General features: G+C 32.1%; 1 long non-coding RNA gene across 1 annotated transcript; it reads right to left on the bottom strand.

The window, feature by feature from the left end:
* Window positions 1-4,792: 4,792 nt before the first annotated feature.
* On the bottom strand, window positions 4,793-12,596 carry LOC123655982. Its single transcript, XR_006743485.1, has 3 exons — window positions 12,584-12,596; window positions 7,041-7,044; window positions 4,793-4,997 (listed from the first exon to the last, which is right to left on the bottom strand). It is a non-coding gene; the product is annotated as an uncharacterized LOC123655982 (long non-coding RNA).
* Between the last annotated feature and the right edge of the window lie 227 nt (window positions 12,597-12,823).

Genomic DNA, 12,823 nt, shown 5'->3' with positions numbered 1-12,823 from the left:
TGATCAAATAACTTTTATATTCTTTTTGTAACGCTTAACCCACGTTAATATTATCTTTCATATCTCTTAAGCTATGCATCCAAATAACATACTATTTTAGGTAAGTTTAAGCTTCGTACACTGGTCTTGATGGAGAATTAACAATAACAAGAATTCTTATACCATGCTAAATAATATTGCGTCCTAATCACTTTCTAAATTTTGACACAAATGTCTTATTTGCCTAACTAATAGAGATATAAGGTGTTTAACTTTTATTTTAGATTGATTAAATACATAATTTTTTATTATAGATTGATTAAATACAGCATTTTTGTAGAGCATAATGTTAAGTATTATTTACCAATACGTCGACGTAAGCGGGTAAAACGGCAAAGTGATGTCTTTTCTTCTAACTTGTTTTACAAGTGTAGCTATTTCTTACTGAAAACTTTTTATTACAGAAAATCATTTTCATCTGTGATACTAGGAAATAATTTAGATTTTTACTAGTGAAAAAATTTTCAAAATCAGTTCAGTATTTTCTGAGAACAGCTCCTACTAACCTACAAACAAACTTTACTAATATTAAAATTACAGGTACTCGTAATATGTGGGTAAATAAAACGTGTCATGTGTAGAATATTATATTCATTGTGTTAACGATAAATATTATTGTCTTATTAGATTGACAAATAATTCATATAAAGTACTGCATATAACCTTTGGTATCTGTATATATGATTTTATAATTTCAATTCAAATATCAGACTAGGTTAGATGCTTGTTACACTTACTTTATATATGCTTTGCATTTGTTGCTTACAAATTGGTCGTGTATACGAGTAGTTAGTATGTAGGCCTCAAACCAATTTAGTTGTGCAATCAACTGTGGTTAATATGGTACTACGCGGCTAGTGTCATCTAGTTAGGCATAACGCCCTGTTGATTGTATACCCGCCTAATATCGCACTGTTCATTTCGTATTCTGTTTCCAATTAAGCGCTTTAAAGCGGGGGATGTAATGAATGAATAAATTTTAAGTTGTGTCAATTTTAGGGTGATGTATGTTTATTAACCGTCTAATTTGTAAATTTTGTAGGAAGTTTTCAATTACCCTTGTTTCCATAAACGGTGCGTGTATATATTGAGAAGTATTTGGCTCGGTCTCTTGAGCACACCAGAGTTGAATATCATTATCATCATCACCATCATTTCAGCCTAATACAGTCCACTACTGTGCACATAGGCCTCCACAAGTAGGTGCCCAAAATGGCGTGAAATCATGTGTTTTGCCCATAGTCACCACGCTGGGCAGGCGGGTTGGTGACCGCAGGGCTAGCTTTGTCGCACCGAAGACACTGCTGCCCGTCTTCGGCGTGTGTATTTCAAAGCCAACAGTTGGATGGTTATTCCGCCATAGACTGATCTGTGTTATCTTACGACACCAACGGCAAGAGAGGGGGTGGCTTTATTCTTACTGCCGATGCCGTAACCACACAGCAAATTGCAGAGCTGAATATGTGAGGGCGATTTTAAGAATAAATGGAACGATCATTGTGTTTCTATTTTGTAACCTATTTTTTTACTTCAACATATAATCTAATTATTTACTTAATACATATAAGAAATATAATTCGCAGTATTACTTTTAACAACATTTCGCTAATAAGTAAAATACCTTTTAAAATAAAAGGTTTTAAAATACATGTAATTAAAATAATTTTTTAATATTTTCAATAATTCAAAAGATGTTTTGTCTATTATTTGCAACTTGAAGTATCGGAAAAGGTTCTTACAAAATTACTTCAGCCTGATTATATTCAACGTACACCCAACAACTTACAAATTACAGAAGTGCGTAGGACGCGGCGGTGGGCAATAGAGTTATAAGAGGGGATTTCCCTACGGAACGCTCTATAATAGCCCAAATCAATAAGATTGATTTAATTATTTATAATATTCAGTTTTCACAGGAAGAGTTGAATGAATGCGATAGATTTATCAAGGATTTTTGAAAACTACAATTTGAAATTGATAAAATCTTTATAGTAGGTACCTATATATAGTTTTGGAAAATGTAAAAAAAATAATAATTTATGTCATGTAAAATAATGAATATAAAATAATAATCAAAACGGAATATGAAAAATACATACATAAATGTAAGAAATGAATATCATAAGGTTAGATATAAACTATAATATAAACGTTTCTAATAACGAAATTGTGGTTGTAAGTATAGTGAATAGAAATACAAGTTTTTAAATATATCAACTTATTACATACAACATTATATCGTAGATTAAAATCAGATGTGGACGAATCATGACAGACTTCACAATAGCGCTTACACTCTAGATAAAAAAAAATGGATGTTCAAAGCGGCCTGGTTCGTAACAGAGTTTTATCAAAATTTGTTGATGTTGACATTCTATTAAACAGAGTAAAATATGGGCTTTATTTAAAACTAGTTGTACCCCCGGATTCGGCGTCGGCGTCGGTGTTCGCGCGGCAGATTCTATTTGAGTGCTCATAATTTTTTTTTAACGTCATCATTCTTATCCCGTGGGAATTATGAGATGAAAAGTATATATTGCCATGTGACCTCGTTATCTTATTTTACCCGTTCCAAAGACAGATGTACAGACGTACAGAAAAACACTTAAAACGTTTTTTTTATCATGTAAATAAAAAAAAAATACTATAACGACTCCGCGCGCGGTAAACGCCTTATTTTCTCACGTAAAATCCGATTTCGTAGAATTCCAGGATAAAAAATAGCCTTTATGTTGCACCACAACCTTCTCTATCTTTGAGTGAAAGTCAGATAAAAATCGGTTCAGCCGTTCCGAAGATTAACCCGTACAAACAGAAAGAAGAACAAAAAATTTTTTAAATTGTTTGTGATTTAGTATCATGGAAATCGTCATATGCACTTGAAAAACGACAACTGCTCTGGTATAATTCGATTACTGCCCGGAGTGGTCCCGGTTGTTATAATGTACATCTGATAGCGATCATTACTCTGAGTAAGTATCAGCCAACCCGCAGTGGAGCAGCGTGATGGATTAAGCTCTGATTCTTCTCTTACATGAAGAAAGAGGCCTCTGAATTCTGAATTAGCGGGATATTAAAAAATTCTAAGGTTACCGGTAGCCATTCTAAGCGTACTTGAAAAAACAGTTATTTTGAAATCACAGATAGACACTAATTTTATTTATTTGGTAGTATAGGTTAGTCAACTTTACGTTACCTACGTATAATTTAACATACATATTTAGTTATCCGTGAATTAATCCGATAACTAAACTGAAAACCGTTTTGAATTTTTATTCAATAAATATTTTGCATTTAAATTTCCTCTTTTATGATAAAAGGTCGATTGAGAATCAAGTTACCTATCCATCAAACTAGGTTATTGTGCAAGTTTCCACTTTGTGTTGTTGCCAAACACTCGAGACTCGTAACAACTTCCTTTTTGATTTTTATTAAACTTGAACGGATCGATATTAGAAAGTCAAACAGATTTCCCTTCGCTACTTTGTGATTATTCATAAAGCGGTTATCAACGGTCGTTTTGCCATTTTTCCTAAGCAGTTGGTTTTTCTCTTTTACAAGGAACCAATTAGGTAATCGATCTATTTGGATTGACTTTGAATATTAAAATTACATTTTATGAAAAAACTTTAAGCACATTTCTTTTAATGAAGGACGAATGTCGGGTTTTATTTTAAGAAAAAATAATATTATAAGTTTTTCAGACCATTTAAAAAAGTCGGAAGGAAATAAGAGCAACACTAAAAACGTGTATATATAATTATTATCAATGAAAATTATTCACATCATCTAATTCGAATATACACATGAGAAGATATTATAGCCTATTATTTAATCTATCTGCTGTGTGGTAATGGAAGTAAAGAATATAGCAACCCACTCTCTTCCCGTGGGTGTCGTAAGAGGCGATTAAGGTATAACACAGTCTCACTACCATCTTGGAACTTAAAAAGCAGACCGATGGCGGGATAACCATCCAACTGCTGGCTTCCAAATACACGGCTTCCAATATGCTTCAGTTAAAAGACAACATTTAAGTGCTTAAATGCAAGAAACATTGATTGAAAGATAACTTTCTCATAATTTTTTCATATACTAAGCACTATTTGACATCGAATGTCTTTTGGGGATACAGTGAGCAATTTATATTAACCTAGCTGGCCCGAGCAACTTTGAACCGCCGTATTCATTTTGTCAATGTATATATTTTTATTTTCTTTGATACATCTGGTCTAGATAAGAACGAATACATATATAAAAAATTAAATTTGGTGCAGTCGTTCGGACGGTTTGCGCGTACATATAAATTATATATAAATTTTTGAATTCATTTAAATTGTTTAGTAAAAGTATTTCACCAAATAATAATAATAAATACTCTTTATTATACACCACAAAGAATCATAACAAAAAAAGTGATACATACAAAGATGTACAAGAGCGGTCTTATCGCTAAGAGCGATTTCTTCCAGACAACCTTTGGGCATAGGACATATCGTAGAAAAAAAGAAGCGGTAGGGAATTGTACAAACAGTTGGTAAAAAATTGGTATATAGTTAACAAACAATATGCTATTAAAATAAGTAAATATACATACATATACATATTTACATAATATACATACACATACTCATATACAGATAAATATATACTACATAAACAAAATACTACATAATATTTTGTTTATGTAGTATTATGGCGATGCTAATGATATTTATGAGGTATTTAGTGATAAAAAATGCTCCTATAGATATTTTTTAAAACAAGATAGAGATTGAGCTTTTGTTATAGAGAGAGAAAGAGAGTTCCAAAGTTTTACAGCTTTAAAAGAAAAGGAGTTTGAACAAAAGGAAGTAGTATGGGAAGGAGTTTTGAGTGTTAAGGTTGAAGATGACCGAGGGAACGCTCATGAGTGTCGCAGAGAAACTCAAAGCGATTTTTTAGATAAAGGGGAGTATCTGGATGGAAAAGTACACAATAATAAAAAAGCTAAACACATAATGTAACTTTTTCCAACATTATATTTATCCCTTAATCTTTTAAAAGCATAATTCAATGAGCTTAAGATATTTTACCCAAAAAATATTACGACTAATTGGTTGTAATGTTTTTGTAAAGTAATTGGTTAAAAGTTACTTTGTATACGTCTGTTTCAGCGCTAAATAGGTGTTATAATTAAAAGAGTACAATACAAATCCCCAACGTCCGCGATCATAATGCAATAATACAATAAATTAGAGTTTTATCTGCCAAGTCGGAAAAAATCGTCATCTTTTATTTAAAAGACTTTGCTAGAAACGCAAATTGTTCTTTGTAATACCCATCGCTTTAGGTATCCCCCAGCGACTGCCGTAATTATGAAATACTCTCATAACGAGCCGGCGCACCTGTTTCTAATATTAATTTAAACTTACTTTGAAAAATTACATAATTTGCTGTATTCAAATCCATAATAATCAAAAACGATGTATAACATTGTTTGTTATAAATTGATAGAGAAGGGAATTGTAATTTTATTATCATCATTGTGGTGATAGATGTATAACATCATTGCTTATCATTTAACTTTTTTTAAGTTTTTATGATAATGTCCTCTCCAAATATAAAACATTTGCATAAATTTCTCAAACTATTTCTGAAACATCAGTTGCCAGCTGCTATTTTTTATATGAAACTTTTATATACGGAATTTTTTATTTATTGAGAAGAATAAAATAATTATTAATTTAATTTTTTTTTCTAAATAAAAAAAATGCAAATAAATTAAACAATATTACTTTCTTGTTTATGTGACCGTATGTAATAAACATTAAACAATATTACTTCTTTGTTTTGTGAATGAATGTGTTTGTATCTAAATAACGGTATTTAATAGGATAGTTTAAAAATGTTCGCTTAACAGTAGTGTATCTAAGCTTACAAAATGTTTCCGGCTGACAGACTAATTCATCATTGCAAAATAGAAGTTGTTTACTGAAACACCACACGAAATATGCCAAGTTAGGATTTTTTAAAACGCGTACGCCCAATAATGAATATAGAAAAGTTATTTATTAATAAAGATCTAACGACCTTAAATATTGTTCTTTCATTTCAGAATGGTTATGTTAACCTAAAGTGCTAATTGCAAAGTATATCTTTTAAAATTTATGTTTTTCAAACATATGTATTTCTGTGCAAGAAAAATAAGGAGTAACGATTAACGTTAATTTAAAAGTATTCAAAAATTTAAAAGTTGGTATTTTTCAATTTAGCCTACAATATTGTAAGGCCTATAGTTTGATAAGTAAGTATTTTTAATCTTCGTAAATACATAACTTTTACGGACTATTTTATTGTTACGTAAATAGACAGCTTCGAAGCAAAATTTTAAATTCATAAATCATGTTATGTTCACATCGAGGCGTTGAAGAACTTTTGTGGGGAAATATAGTTATTTGAGTTAAAACTCGCAGCGAGATACAGAATACAGACATTTTGTCTGCTTCAAGAACTTGTAGATAATCTATTGCTATGTATTTATGTATTTACTAACAAGTGCAATTTTAGTGGTGAATTGAAATTAAAATTTTCATTGTGTATTTTTAAATTTTTATATTGATGTTCGACTTTCTAAAAATACAGTCTTACTAAATTATTTTAAGACATTATATGAAAATCTAAGAAAATACTTCATTTGTTGTGTGGGAGACAGATTGTGTTTGTTTTCTTTAATAGTTTTTCTATAATTATTATATGAAGATTGTTTTTATAAATCTGGATATCGTTCTGAGCCGGTAATATTTTAGTAATAATATAACATATCGAATGTTATATGATTATCGAAGTAAATAGTGACGATTCGTTGATGACAATGGTACTTTGTTTAATTTAGTTACATATATTACGTAAACTTTTTTTCGTTTTGTTTTTACCATACAGAACTTCAGTTCCTTACGTAAGATCTAGCGAACTCTATGATAATTTATCGTTGTTTTTGTTTAAGATTTAGAGATGCTTACCTAGCTCAACGATATCTTATTTTTTAACTGTTGTATTGTTTCATCAACCTATACTAGTGAAGTATGAGTTCAACGGAATTGTACTTTAATTGTTAACAAATGGGACTGTCAGTCAGTCTAATATAATTATATCGTTTGAAATATATTAAAATTAAATAAATGAAAAACCATTCTAAGCTTTTGTGTGATTTTTTTAATAAGCAAACATTACTCATGATAAATCACAAAGAAAATTAATAGAAAAAGACCGTATGTATGAATTATTAGAAACATGGAATGTTATTATTTTTAATTATTTTATTAATTTAATTATGAGATCTGTAGGAATACAAAAGTATATTGTTTGATTTTTGTTGTAGATAAGTCAGAAGGACGTATAGACAAATGAAGATCAAATGGTATGATTTGATCTTGATTCTGACTTATCTTTGGAAATGTTACGAAAAAAATGAAAATATACATTTCATAAAAATCTATACTTGTAGTAAAGTAAAAATTTCTGACTGAAACAATACTAGATCGCGTTGTGTTACGAGAGTACTAAAGCTAAAGTCTCAAATCTAACAAATGTATATAGTGGAATAGTGAATAGCTCAACATACTAACGCTCATTTTCTGAGCCGCAATGTCAAGATTCGTAGCTACTGAATCAGATGACTCAATGAATTTCGGTATACTGTGTGTTAGCTCAGGTATATTCAGTGCGTCCGATGAATGTTGTTTGTAATTCTATTATTATATATTGTTGTCACTCTAATTCGTAATTGTATGGTTTGTGTGACATATTAAATAATTACAAAACAGCATATTTGTAGTTGTAACTCCTATACTTGTAAATCGTTTGACCTCTAGACAAAAATATTAAAAAATAAACGCCGCTTGACGTTAAATATATTTTTTTTCCTATCACAATATGTACGAGTACATTTTATAAAATGTAAATATGATCGTTATCGTATGTCTCTCTACTTTTTTGTTCGCTTTTCTAGTCCATTCTCCAGTACCTACAAATATCATTCACTAGTAAAACTTGTAGGTGTTATTTTAAGTAGCGAAAATAACCTTTTCTCCCTAAGCAGATAGTAATATGCGAGAAAAACTAAGTTTTGACCTGTTCCAAAGTCACGGTTATCATTTAGTAAAGGAATAACATTTTAAAAGGTTGAAAATGTTTAATACAGTACACGCTGTTATATGGGATTGTTAAAGTGTCACTGTCAAGGGGCTTTAAAAAATCCAAACAATTCTATTCGCCAGTAGATTCGTTTAAAATTGTTTTTGTGTGACGTTTGTATTTTTCATATAAAATATTGTTGATATTTATCAATAATTTTATATTAGTTTTTCCCTTTTCAAACAACTATTAACTACTAGCTGCGCTCGCGACTTCGTCTGCGTCGAATTTAACAAAAAAGTTATTTCGTTTATTTTTTTTCAGGTTTTTTGCATTGGATTCATTGAAAAAATTTCCTTATATACAATATTGGGTAAGCTTTCCTCTTCCGCGGGATCGGAACTACCCTGCAGATCGGAGGGTCAGGATGAGCTACCAAATCAAATATCTGGGGCTCATCCTTGACGGAGGGTGGACCTTCGGCCCACACTTCGCTATGGTGGGACCGAAGATCGTGAAGGTGGCGAGTGCACTGGGCAGACTCTTCCCGAACCCCAGAGGACCCAGCGCCACCTGCAGGCAGCTATATTCCGGAGTCTGCCGAAGTATGGCGACGTATGGTGCCCCGGTTGTGGCGGATCGTCTCACTGCGAAGAATATGGCCGCGCTGCTGTCTGCGCAAAAGATCATCGCGGTGAGAGTGATCCGGGGGTACCGTACGGTATCGTGGGCTGCAGCTATTGCTTTAGCCGGCGACCCCCCGTAGAAGCTCGTGGCGGAGGTCCTTGTCGAGACCTACTCATACGTCTCGGGTAGGAGGTGCAGGTGAGCCGGACAGTCCCCATGGAGGAGAAGTCTGGCCTTTTCGCCGAGGCCAGCCTGTCGCTGGAGGAATCCTGTTGCCTGCAAATCCGGGACCCTTCAATTGAAGCGGCTGAAGGCTCCCGCAGGGGTTTTGGACGGTATTGCACCACCAAGTGCTGAAGCCGGCATACGGTCTAGGACTGCCTGCCCGGGCGTCCTAGATATCACCCGTAAATGGGTTCTCCTGCGATACTAAAAAAAAGGGTAAGGCAACCTAGTCATAGCAAGCAACAAGTCACAAGGGCAAACGTTAAACAAAGCTAGTAAGTATAGATTATAATAAAGGTTTCTTTCCCCATGTAGGAGAAGGATCAGAGCTTAATTCACCTGGCTGCTGCAATGCGGGTTGGCGGATATATTATATACTATGAGTAACGATCGCTATCGGGTAAACATGATAACAATCGGGACCGATGGCTTAACGTACTCTCCGAGGTACGGTGGGGAGACCCACAAGAACTGCACAAACACCCAGAGCACGGCAAACATCTGTATGGCCAATACAAATGTTTGTCATATGCGGGGATCGAACCCGCAACCGCCAGCGTAATAGCCACAAACCAGTGCTGTGACCGTCGCGCCAACGCGGCGACAGTTTAAACATAAATTTATTCAATTCATTTGTTTATTTATTTATTTTACGGATTATCGTGTTAATTTATAAGTTCTTACGCAAAGTGAGCAAGTAGAGCTGTCGTCTGAAATTACTCTGATTGGCATAGTGTGAGATATATTTCGCAACAATCTAAGTTTTTAAAACTTTAGATCAAGTGTACATTTTATTGAATACGATGCAGAAAAAAAATTTGATAAAAAATTAATCGATACTGATAAGAAACTTTTTTTTTTCAAATATCGATGGCAGACCTAAACTCAAATAATATCTGTGTTCCGAGTAATATTGCGACAAAAGCCAGACTAATTACTCTTGCAATGAATCTGTCAAACGATACAGTTATTTGACATAAACGTGGAATTATTTCATAGTTTCATGGCGCTGTTATGAGTAATAAGTGACTAGATTACACTGGAATGATATTATTCAATGTTTTTATTAAAAAAAATCATATTTGGTTCCTAAATTTTTTTAAAAGTTTTTTTCTGTTTTACGATTATAGTTGTATTTAATATTATTACAATGCTATTTTCATTTTTCGAGGATTCAAAATTACAAGTGTGATACTGATAGAAAAAAAAAAAATATGATTATTTTTTATCTGTGCTTTAATATTTTGTTTTTGAACGACTTATTATACTACGATTCTGATCAAACAATTCTGATAAAGTTAAATTATAATAATTTAGAAAATAATTTATAGATGAAAATAAGTGGAAGTGAAATAATTATAACAATCATTTCTAATAGTGTTACAACAAAACAGTTGAAAAAGATTTAAATCTGTGCATAGAAAAAAGACATTTTGAAAGTTTTTGATTGTGCTGAGTAAATATCTAAGGCACATAGAAAATTAGGCATATTTTGGCATCTTAGCACGCTTGATCAATGTAAATGAAGTTAGACATGATTTTGAGTTCATAATACAGACCAGGACACTATATCGCGCAATACTGCTGGGTTTTGCTAGATATGTACTTAGAAATCATTTATTAATGTCTAATTCAGTTACTTCTTGTTTTGTTTCAAAAAATATATTTTAAAGATCATCACGTAAAAATTTCAAGGTTGATGCTTTTGAAATTACAAGTAGACTGATGTTTTATATAGTAGTGACTTGGTTTTACATTTTATTTTCAAAAATTTAAAGAATTTTATGTTTGGTAAATTTTTGTCGTTTTTTCCCATACTAGCTATTCTTTTTTTTGTGCAGCCAACACCGTTGAAAGCTATATTTAAAAATAGCAATACTTACGCTTATGTAGACTTATTCTATGACATTATTATGGAAAGTCGTCAAATTTCTAGTCGGTAAACAGTTAAAAATATCGCTAAGTGATTATTATCACTCATATGTTAAAGAAAATTGTGTCTTAATTAGTCGAAAGCTTTTTGAGATTAATGTAAATATCTGTTTATTGAAATATGCTAATTTTGATACCACCTATTGAATTCAAACCAGACAACCTATTTAAGAAATGTCTTCAATAAATCGCACCCAATCTAATGTAAAGACTTAAGACTTAGACCTTTTATATTTTTTCGGCAAACAAGTGTATGACTCACCTGATGGCAAGCGATTACCGTAGCTAATGAACGCTGCAACACCAGAAGAATCGCAAGCGTGTTGTTGACCTACCCCACCCCAGGAGCTCTGGTAACCTTACTCATAACAGGAACATAACACTGTCTTAAAGCAGTATTATTTAGCTGTGCCTTTTGATTAGGTCTAGGTACTTCCCCAGTAGGGCTATTCCAAACAATGACATTGACAGAAAAAGTTAAAAAAAGCTTATTTGGAGATCAACTTCGATATTATCGATATCTGCTTATATGGACAAACAATACTACAAGCATATAAAACGCATAAAATGTTTATTACAACTCTTCTCCTTTGTGGTCAAAAAATGGTCTAAGCAAGTATAAGTAAATGATAAATTTTAAATTATACAAGAGCTTGCACCTCTTACTCAAAGCGATGTAATACAATTTTATAGATCCCTCATCTTTCTGCAGTGCGAATAGAGTTGGCAGAAAGCCCGGAAGTGAATTTACACCAAACTGCTCATATCTTTTTCAGGGGTTAGTGCAACGAATATTCGCAAGCCGCGCCAATAAAAATATAAATCGAGGAAAAATATTGCGTGATAGTTAGTTTAATAATTGCATTTTCTTTGGTACTTCATATAGTCTTTCACCGCATAATCTTCGAGTTAAATAATGCTGCAACGAAAGCTGTAACTTTTTTAATCAGGTTTTTTTACTTTTTTATTTTCGACTATAAAAAAAATTAAATAAATCTTAAACAAAAATACATTACTCCCTCACTGATTTTCAAAGATCTTTTAATGATTAATTTTATTATAAATTCTATGATTAACATTTTCTCAGTTGTGAAGTTAGTCCTGCTGTAATTACTGCTTATAAAATTCAATTACTTTTAAGTTATTAATTTGAAATATTTTTTTAAACTAATTTTTTGATGCTAGTCGATATCAAATGAAGTTCCATACACTATGTTTCAGTACAAATCAAAGTTTAGAACGTTTATGATCTGGATATAATACAACAAAGTTGAGAAAATTAATTATTCTTACAATAATTAAATATATCATTAATATAATGTTGAGATATTATAAGAATGCCTTTGAGTAGATAATCCGATTAGTCTAATTCCGAAATAATGTGAAGTTAAGAAGATTTCGAGTACTTGCTTTTTAGAATATTACCAACCGATTCTTAAGATTCTAATGGTAACGTAAGGATTACTTTAATCTAGGTATAATTAAGGTTTTCCAATTATAGGTTGTATCGAGAAATAATATATAATATGCACACATAAATTGGTAAATTATTAAAATTAAAAAATATATGTTAAATGTATGTACTTTGTGGTAATTTAGATAAGAATCGACAACTAGTGGTTCTAATTGCTCTTTAAAATATTACATTTTTTTTTAAATACTAAAAATTGCGACTTTAATTTACAACATCATTCATCATCATTACAACCTATACAGTCCACTGCTGGACATAGGCCTCCACAAGCTTACGCCAAAAATAGCGTGGACTCGTGTGTTTTGCCCATAGTCACCACGCTGAGCAGGCGGGTTGGTGACCGCAGGGCTGGCTTTGTCGTACCGAAGACGCTACTACCCGTCTTCGGCCTGTGTATTTCAAAGCCAGCAG

Source organism: Melitaea cinxia, chromosome 8, assembly GCF_905220565.1.
Source record: "Melitaea cinxia chromosome 8, ilMelCinx1.1, whole genome shotgun sequence".
NCBI lineage: Eukaryota > Metazoa > Arthropoda > Insecta > Lepidoptera > Nymphalidae > Melitaea > Melitaea cinxia.
Note: the sequence above shows the minus strand (reverse complement) of the source record. Positions and strands in the feature narration are given on the sequence as shown.